This window comes from Vigna radiata, unplaced genomic scaffold (assembly GCF_000741045.1).
Source record: "Vigna radiata var. radiata cultivar VC1973A unplaced genomic scaffold, Vradiata_ver6 scaffold_215, whole genome shotgun sequence".
In the NCBI taxonomy this organism is placed as follows: Eukaryota; Viridiplantae; Streptophyta; class Magnoliopsida; order Fabales; family Fabaceae; genus Vigna; species Vigna radiata.
The window spans coordinates 139,818-147,956 of NW_014541783.1; the positions used below are offsets into that span (position 1 = coordinate 139,818).

The following is an 8,139-nucleotide window of genomic DNA, read 5'->3' on the forward strand; positions in this document are numbered from 1 at the left end:
AGCCTTTCTCTAATGTTGTGATAAGATGGTGGTTTGTATCCAACTCCATACTTACCAATCATTTCACACATCTTTGCAAATGCTGGATTTTTAATTACATTAAAAGGAATGGCACTGGTGTAAAAGAATTCAGCCACTTGAGCGTCAACTTCTTCTTTGTATCCTTTTTTCATCATTTGATTTATAGTTACTTGGACTCCCCCCTTACTAGTAGTAGCAACTTTTTGTTTTCCTTTCAAACCGAATACCTTGTATCCTCGTCTTCATCAATGTTTATCTTTCTTTTCTTTAATGATGCATTCTTGGCTTTAGCAACTATTTTTATCATCAAATTTTTTATTTCATCCGAAACAGAAGCACAAGGTTCAGAGTCCTCCCTTGTTCCAGCAAGATAATGTTTAAATCTAAATATACCTCCACTCACAATCTTTGAGCAATAGTTACATTTCACTTTTCTTCCATTACCATTAACATCAAACCCNTGTTTCCATCCAATATCAGATCGATTTCCTGGAGCATTTTTACTTCTACTCTTAGTGGATGAAGATGTAGTTGCATTAATTTCTATTGAATTTGATACATTCCCAGACATGATGCTCTAAACTTTTTCACTAAAAAATCAATGACAAAAAAAATCATTTAATATTAAATATTTTCCTCTACATACTAAAATAATTAAAAAAAATACTATAAATGAACAGTTTTTTTATTGTAATATTTATATAATAAAATACTTTATAATAAAAACATACAATACAATGATATCATATACTATTACTAATATGAAGAAGACATATAATTTATTAAAATATAGTGATATATATGTATTACTAATACGAAGAAGACATATAATTTATTAAAATATAGTGATATATGTAGATAAGACTTGCTGGAGCATTAATAAAATACCATTAATAAAATGCTGGAGCAAATCACCATTGAGAGGAATACAGTGATATAAATATAATAAAATACCATTAATATTTTATTAATATCATGATAAGTTGAAGTACAAAACACGTTACAAATTTAAATTGAAGTAGTCTGATAAGACTTTGAATTGAAGCAGTCTGATAAGACTACACGGCACCATCAATATTAGACTCTCATCATAAGAGTGACAGAGGCAGTCACATCAAATCACTTTTTTTAATCAAATTAAAAGTATATAATTTTATATTAAAAACCTTTAGGCATGGCTTTTGGCTTCTGAATAATAATTTATAATAATGATTCACATCTAATAGCATATCAATAAAAGCATCCATAACTCCCAAACTCCATAACTCTCAGAAACGAAAACCATTTTACTCACCAGTCACCACCACACACAGTAACGCCGCACACAATGAAGCCACACACGGGAAGTCGACGATCACGACGACGACCACAGGCAAGACGGACTGCGAAACACGACCACGAGCAAGGTGAACGACAAACAAAACGAATGACAACCACGTGACGTCGACTGAAACGGTGAGTTCGAACTAGGCCACCAGAACACAACCACAAGAGACCACGAACGCAGAATGGGGTGTGAAGCACAACCTAAACCTAATCCGGTTATATATACTAATCTGAAGGAAATCTGAAGGACATCTAAACGAAATCCTTTTTGTTCGGTTTATCCTTTTTAAACTCGCCAAATCGCTGCTAAATCGCGATTTTATACGATTTTAACGAGTTTATTAACGAGTTTAACGATTTCACTCAGAAACTGAGTTTGTTACCGAGTTAACTCGGTCAGCATAAGTAGGAACGCAAACTCGTCCGAGTTAACGAGTTAACTCGCGAGTTTGACAACCATATATATATATAATGTATATCTCAATTATAAAATATCTTAATAGAATATATTTTTCAAAAGTAAAAGAATTATGAATGTGAGTTTTCTCGATGAGAACACTTGGAACATGGTTGAGCCTCACCAAAATGAATCAAACTATAAGCAGTAAACAAATTTATGTATACAAAATTAAGATATCATGTAACTCAAAATCTTAAAATAATTGATTTATGAATTCATTTATTTATGTATATTAAAATAAATAAATATAATATAAAACAAATTAAATTAAATATAAATTAAATTTAACCTCATAAAATATAAATTAATTTTAATTTTAATTAAATTTAAATTAAAATATAAATTAAATTTGCAAGTAATAAATACATATGAATACTGATAATATAATACTGACATTTAACTAGTTTATAAATAAATATTAAAAATATTTGTTATTTACTTATAATAAATATTAAATATTTACGAATATCAACTGATAATATAATAAATAGTCACATTTAACTCGTTTATAAATAAATATTTAAATATTTAAAGATATTAACTATTTGTCGCAAATTTTACAAAAAATAAAATATATTTTTCATTTTATAAAAATATATTAGTGAATACAACATTTAAAGTGTAAACTTGATGATTGATGATAATGTGATTGTCATTTTTCCTCTAAAATTGGAATTGTTGAGAATGAGAATATGACAATGACATCCCTCTGGTTCACCCCTCCCCAAGAAGAGCCCAATTCAGTTTTCACCTTCTCTTAAAAAACAAAGCATGAAATTTCTTTTTCCAAATGTGCTTCCAGCTAAAAGGGTTAGTCCCTCCCATACCGATTGGAGAATAGATTCTTGCAAACTCAATAATTCTTCTCGCTCGATTCTTTTTTCTTTTATTATGTATGTCTAATGGATGATTGATTGCAGAGTTCGGGTTTTATGCTTCATAGGTGGCCACTCATTATGGCCTTAGTTAAGTGTATTTTACACTCATATCACAGGGTTTTTTTAGACTAATCTTACTTATGGTAATGAGATTACAAATACTTCAAAATGTTTTTATATGTAGTCAGAATTCTGTTACATTAATTACTTCTGAAACAGGAAAATTGTGTAATCATATGCAAAGCCATGTGTATATTGAGTGAATGATGGTTAAATGTAAGTCTAAAGACTCACATCAGTTAAAAATCAGCAAAATAACTAGCATGTAAATAGAGACACCTCGTAAACCTATTTTAATGTTGGTATGAAGTCTTATAACTTTAAAAAAGCAAGGTTGGGTAATGGGCTACCCGGGTTACCAAGGTAACAGGTAATGCAAGTAACAGGTAACGGATTACTCGAGTTACCCAGGTAACAGGTTACTCGAGTTACCCAGGTAACGGGTTACCCAGCTAATAGGTTACGGGTTATCCAGGTAACAGGTTACGGGTGACCTAGGTGACGGGTTACCCAGGTAACAGGTTACGGGTTACCCAAGTTACAAGTTACGAGTTACAATGTCGATAACCTAGGTTACGGTTACTCAAACAGTAACCCAAGTTACAAGTAACCCAGGTAATAGGTAATCCAGGTAGCAGGTAGTAGGTAGCAGGCAACAGGTAACCCAATTTACAGATAACCCAAGTAGCAGGTAACCAAGGTAACCCAGGTAGCAGGTATCCCAGGTAGCAGGTAGCAGGTAACCCAAGTAGCGGGTAACCCAAGTAGCAGATAACCTAGGTGTTAGAGATATTATATTTAATTTATATTTATCTCTTATCTTTAGTTAGTTTGTTTATATTTCTTATTTAGTTTGTTTATATTTCTTATTTATATTTTGTGCTTAGCCCATATTTCTTCTATTATAAATAGAGGATCCTATGTGTATATTCAACACAAGGAAGATTTTCCCTTATCTCTTTCACTATTTCATATGGTATCAGAGCCTTTCAAAAATAAGAAATGTGGTACAGTGTTTGAAGCAGGGAATTCATATAACAAGTAGCTCCTTGGTTTTTTAATCCAACATAACCGGTTTCCTTTTTTAAGTCATATGACCAATCCATGTCTTTATGCACAGTAATGGCAGCCTCAACTATACATGTATCATTCACAAGATAACCTCTAGCAGAATCATACAATTGAGCAAGTGCCATGAAATGTCGGAAACCCCAATCACACTCATGTGCATTGAACTGATGATGACATTCTGTGAAGTGAATAAAGATTCNGAATACTTCTGTCAGCTTCAGGTGATAGATACTTACCATTATCCTTATCAAGATCNAGTTGCAAAGGGAACTCATAGCGATCATTGATTGGTGGACTCCATCCAAGATTTCAAACTTCAATTTCATCACATATTGCCTGCTTGATCATAGCATACAAATTGTATGAACTAAGCTTGGAATAAATAAACTCAATTTGAAATATATGATTTGTCTTCAAGAGTGTGTGGCAAACAGATGCGCAATCACATGTCGACGAACAACAATTTATGAACAGTAGTAGACAACTGCGAAACTTCAAATAGCACCATGAAACTTCAAGTGGAATGACTTTGACAAAGGAGAACAATGACAAACTCCAGGGACTGGATTGCCATCACTGACTGATGGGGCCTGTAGTGGCTAAAAGCGACAAAACTACAGGGAATGTCATCACTGATTGATGGGGCCTGTAGCGGCTAGAAGCAACAAAACTACAGGGAATGCCATCACTGACTGATGGGGCCAGTAGTGGCTAAAAGCAACAAAACTACAGGGAATGCCATCACTGACTGATGGGGCCTGTAGTGGCTAAAAGCGACAAAACTACAGGGCATGTCATCGCTGACTGATGGGGCCTGTAGTGGCTAGAAGCGACAAAACTGCAAGGACTGCCATCATTGACTAGTGGAGTCTGAAAGCCTGAAACCTGGCTGGAAACATACTCCCCCTCACGACGAACGGCGGAAATGACGGCGCGCCAATGACAGACCGTGAAAGTGGAAGATCATAATGAGCTCTTATTCATCAAAGAGCCTAAAAATAAATCTGACAAATTTGACAAAGGGTTGGTGAAATTGTTTCAACCCATAATTTTAGTGTTGAAATTTCTTGGTATTAACCACTAATTGTCCTTGAAGACCTTTCAGAATAGAGAAGATAGAAGAAGCAGTAGAGGTAGGACTAGGTGTTGGTCATCAGTGGCACAAGTGGCGGAGACGACGGCAGGAGACGGTTGCCGGATACGATGGCCGGAGACGACGGCCGGAGACGGTGCCAGTGACGGAAGGCCGGTGACGGTGGCCAACGACGGCTGACGACCGGAGGCGATGGCCGGTGGCGGCGGATAGCTGTGACGGTGGCCGACAGCAGTGGACAGCTGGCAGGTGGCGAGCGGCAACGAGCAGTGTGGACAGCAACATCGGACAGATGCGAAGCAAAATCTAGAGATTGCCCATTGAAGTATAAAGGCAAAGGTTGAAAAAGAAACNTGATGGTGCACCGATGACAGACCGTGAAAGTGAAAGATCATAATGAGCTCTTATTCATCAAAGCACCCAAAAACAAATCTGACAGATTTGACAAAGGGTTGGTGAAATTGTTTCAACCCATAATTTTAGTGTTGAAATTTCTTGGTGTTAACCACTAATTGTCCTTGAAGACCTTTCAGAATAGAGAAGATAGCGAAAGCAGTAGAGGTAGGACTAGGTGTTGGTGCATCAGTCGCACAAGTGGCGGAGACGACGGCAGGAGACGGTTGATGGATACGGTTGCCGGAGACGACGGCCAGAGAGGGTGGTCAGAGACGGTGCCAGCGACGGAAGGCCGGTGGCGGCGGCAAGCAGCAACGAGCAGTGTGGACAGCAACACCGGACAGATGCGAGACAAAATCTAGAGATTGCCCATTGATGTATAAAGGCAAAGGTTGAAAAAGAAACCTTTAGGGGGACGCCGCCGGTGGTGGTGGCCACTGACGGCAACAAAGACAAAGTAGAAAAGAATAAACAAACCTGCTCCAATACCATATATTGGTGTTATCAAAAAATTCTTCCACTTTGTCTACTAAAATTAAAGAGATGCATGAGTCTCACGAAGTACGCTCAGTTTTTGGCCCTTGCTCATCCCTTTACAGCAGTCGAAGTTGCTCAATTGTTAAGACCTAATGAGAAGCTTAAACCCAGATTTTACGGTCCTTATGTAGTCCAGGAACGCATAGGACCTGTAGCTTATATGTTGGACCTTCCTGCCCACAACAAAATTCACCCGGTCTTTCATGTCCCCTCCTCAAACGTGNTGTCCAACCAACCACTTCAGTTCAGCCTCTTCCCCTTACACTTACAGAGGAATTGATGTTAGAGGTTTCTCCATTGGAGCTGCTTGATGTTCGCACGTCTCCAACAGGAGATTTGGAGGTTTTAATTAAATGACAACACTTACCATCCATTGATAACAGTTGGGAATTTGCAACAGCCATCAATACGGAAACTCAATACGGAGTTTCCTGCTTTTCACCTTGAGAACAAGGTGACACTTCATGGAAGGGTATTGATAGGATTTTAATGGCTGGTACTATCAAAGTTGTACTTATCGATCCGGATATAGAGATTCACGAATTGTTCCGCAAGTACATCGATGAAGTTATATCCCGAGAGTCATATGTGGTCCACCAACTTACAACATACACAAACTCTTCAGATGCTATAGTGGATATTATGAGGAATTCAAATGTGGATTTAATAATTGCGGAGGCACATATGCCAGGCATAAATCCCCTAAATGCTCAAAGTATAATTCCGTTTCTTAAGAAACAAAACATCAACNTTCCTGTAATAGCAATATCCGATCACAATGAAGACACTTTTACTAAATATTTTCAAGCAGGAGTAGAGGATTGTTGGAAGAAACCTGTCGATAGTAAAAGATTATCGTACTTGGTGAGCTATGTTCGAAAGCATAAAGCCTTGGAGGCCCTAAGTAAAGAAAAAGTCGCCTTACTCGAAGAAAAAGCCCCTGATAAGGAAAAAGCCGCTTTATCTGAAGAAAAAGTCCCTGAAAAGGAAAAAGCCACCATACTTGAAGAAAAAACCTCTGATAAGGAAAAAAAATCTTCCAGGAAAGAGTGGACCATTGACATGAAATCACAATTCGAATTGGCTATTGAATCTTTTGGATCAACTGCTACCCCTACCACGATCATGAAAGCAATGAATAATCCACAGGTGCAACTTAGCCAAGTGCAGAATTGAGTGAAGACTCGCAGAAAACAGGAGAAGAAAAAACAGCAGCTGTTAGAAGAGCAGGTGCAGGTGCAACAACAACCGCTGTTAGAAGAGCAGGTGCAGCAACACGAGCTGTTAGAAGAGCAGATGCAGCAACACGAGCTGTTAGAAGAGCAGGTGCAGCAACACGAGCTGTNAGCAGGTGCAGCAACACGAGCTGTTAGAAGAGCAGATGCAGCAACACGAGCTGTTAGAAGAGCAGGTGCAGCAACACGAGCTGTTAGAAGAGCAGGTGCAGCAACAGCAGCTGTTAGAAGAGCAGGTGCAGCAACAGCAGCTGTTAGAAGCGCAGGTGCAGCCGGAGCCAAAATAAATATAAAATTTATATTCCTATACAGTGATTCTGTTAATAGAATTCAGTGAGTTCTCTGTGTCTCCACATTATAGTTTAACAAATAAATAGCACTGGTGGATAAATAAATACTAGTCAGGTTGTTTCCAGCCAGGTTTCAGACTTTCAAACTCCACTAGTCAATGATGGCAGTCCTTGCAGTTTTGTCGCTTCTAGCCACTACAGGCCCCATCAGTCAGTGATAAATATTCAGCCCGTATCTTACCATGTGTGTATCCACTAGCTCGTGTTGCTGCACCTGCTCTTCTAACAGCTCGTGTTGCTGCACCTGCTCTTCTAACAGCTGTTGTTGCTGCACCTGCACCTGCTCTTCTAACAGCTGTTGTTTTTTCTTCTCCTGTTTTCTGTGAGTCTTCACTCAATTCTACACTTGGCTAAGTTGCACCTGTGGATTATTCATTGCTTTCATCATCGTGGTAGGGGTAGCAGTTGATCCAAAAGATTCAATAGCCAACTCGAATTGTGATTTCATCTCAATGGTCCACTCTTTCCTTATCAGAGTTTTTTTCTTCAAGTATGGCGGCTGTTTCCTTTTCAGGGGCTTTTTCTTCAAATAAAGCGGTTTTTTCCTTATCAAGGGCTTTTTCTTCGAGTAAGGCGGCTTTTTCTTTACTTAGGGCTTCTAAGGCTCTATGCTTTCAAACATAGCTCACCAAGTACGATAATCTTTTAATATTGACAGGTTTCTCCCAACAATCCTCTACTCCCGCTTGAAAAAATTTAGTAAAAGTGTCTT

The 8,139-nt window shown here is 37.9% G+C and overlaps 2 protein-coding genes across 4 annotated transcripts in view; one reads left to right on the top strand and one right to left on the bottom strand.

The window, feature by feature from the left end:
- The window catches only part of LOC106778189 (translation initiation factor eIF-2B subunit alpha), a 26,881-nt gene that overhangs the window by 3,490 nt on the left and 15,252 nt on the right, over positions 1-8,139 (bottom strand). The window lies entirely within an intron of this gene.
- Positions 4,629-8,139, top strand: part of LOC111240652 (zinc finger protein 853-like) — a 10,052-nt gene continuing 6,541 nt past the window's right edge. The window contains exon 1 of the mRNA XM_022776093.1: positions 4,629-5,248. The gene's annotated coding sequence lies outside the window, so the exon portion shown is untranslated. The remainder of the gene's footprint in view (positions 5,249-8,139) is intronic.